Source organism: Carlito syrichta, unplaced genomic scaffold (assembly GCF_000164805.1).
Source record: "Carlito syrichta isolate Samal-C Ts95f unplaced genomic scaffold, Tarsius_syrichta-2.0.1 Scaffold302944, whole genome shotgun sequence".
Classification (NCBI taxonomy): Eukaryota; Metazoa; Chordata; class Mammalia; order Primates; family Tarsiidae; genus Carlito; species Carlito syrichta.
In genome coordinates this window covers 74,164-76,240 of record NW_007247040.1, presented here as the reverse complement: position 1 = coordinate 76,240, position 2,077 = coordinate 74,164, and positions in this window count along the sequence as shown.

The following is a 2,077-nucleotide window of genomic DNA, read 5'->3' as shown; positions in this document are numbered from 1 at the left end:
AATGCCACTATAAAAAAATCATTTTTCATAGCTCTGTGATATATTACACTTCAAAGGTAAGCCACATAACCTGTTTGGGTTGAAATGCAAGAACGTTCCCTTGCTGGTTCAACCAAACTATGCCACTTCCTGTACCAATAAAACCTTTACCTATTCCGATAAGCTACAAGAAAAAGAATAATAGAAATAATATTTTGACATTATATGAAGTCTAACTCTCCCCTCTCCATCCTTAGAGAAGTTGTACTGTGCACACTCCTGAAAGCAGAGGAGACATGAGCTCTCCCATTCTTTTATCTGGTACCTTCACACCCATTAGAAGAAAAAAGCCCCTGGCCCTTCCTTCTCTTGTTCCTTCCCCCCGACCGTACTCCTATCTAGTCCAAGGATAAAACAACACCAATCTGCAACCTCTCTTTATTAAAAATTATTTGTCCTTGATGAACATCAGCTATGAAGCCTTTCATATTTTTGGTCTACTCTTAGGTACACACTGTGCACGAGAGTGTCAATCCACTCATGCATATAAGAGAAAAAGAAAACAGATTCCTAATGAGAAGAAAAGATTCCTAACTTATCTTCACTCTATATAAAAATACCTGAAAACGTCTGAAGTATCCTTACCCTTTTCACAGCCTCCTCCCATTTGCCTCCTTTGCCCTCCAAAACCCTTTGAGACTAAAAGGCAGGTACTGTCACTATTTCTTACTTTATAGATGGACCCTCTGAGGCACAAGGCTATTAAGTTAATTGCCCAGTATCTAACAGTGAATCAGAAGGGCATGCAAAACTCAAGTCCACATATTCTAGCACCAAATACGGTTTTTTTCCATCTTCTACAGATGAAAAAAATCTGTTTTACAAATAAATCTAAAGTATGCACTTAAGTCCACGAATTGCATTAATTGACCGATTCCACAGCTAGATTTTATTCATCCTGGCATCCACTGCCCAGGAAAGAGACAAGAGAAAGCGCCCAATGCGTTTCAAAAGAAACAAGGAAGAGAGAGAACACAGGAAAAGGACAGTGATACTTCCTGGCTTTAACCTGAAGTCACTTACATAATATATAAATATAAAATCAAATGACAGGTGATTTTTTTTCTTTAGCAATCATACTATAATAAAACCAAATTGGTTTTATTATAATATCAGGGTATGATATATTCAAGTGGGGAATTCTACACTGATTCCAACTGTGTTATCATTTCAAAACAAAATGCAACCAATTTTTTGGAAAGCCTCTGCAAAAGCAAATTTTAATTTTGAAGGCAGATTTAACTTGTGGAAGCATGCAAAAGAAAAATAGCTGCCTATTTAGATTAGATGGACTATTAAAGTGGGAAACACCTGTCAGTATCATAGCCATCATTTACTGAGTGCCTTCTATGTGCTAGGCTCACTACTAACTCTTTCATGTGTTTCATCTTTCTCATTTATAATCACGACACCAGCACATCAGCATTAGTAGTCAGGTTTACAGATGAAGAAATAAAGTTCAGAGAGGCCAATTATCTTACCCAAGGTCAAACAGTGGGAGACTAAGGATTGGAACTCGGCTCTTTCAGATCCCAAAAAACATTGTAAAGAAGCATAAGCACTGGCATGCACAGTGTCAGTGAACCACCAATCTGAGAATTCTGAGTGCTCGGTTTATTCAGGCTATCTAGTGACTAAGCAATGTGCTACATTTTATCACTTACAAGGCACTACCCGAAGACAACGAGACTACTGGTTTGGGCGTCTCGCCAAGGGGCTTTCCTGGCCACTCCGAAGAGGAGCTGCACGGACCTGGAAGTAGGCTAGCGTGAGCAGCACAAGTGGGTGCTGCTTTGGAAGCAAGGAGTCTCGTAGAGGCACGGCTTCGGGCATATCCGCTAGACGTCCAAACTCGGTGCTTAAGAAGACATCTTTGATGTACGGCCAGAAGTTGAAGCGCCTGGGTCCTGCGGGCCCTCAAGTGCACTCAAGCAGGCGTCACGTGAGCCGCCCGCCAGGCACACACGAGGGCTTCCTGGCGCCCTGCCGCGGGAGGCCGTGGGGCGAGCTGGGGGCCCCCGCCGCTGCCCGAGCGGCA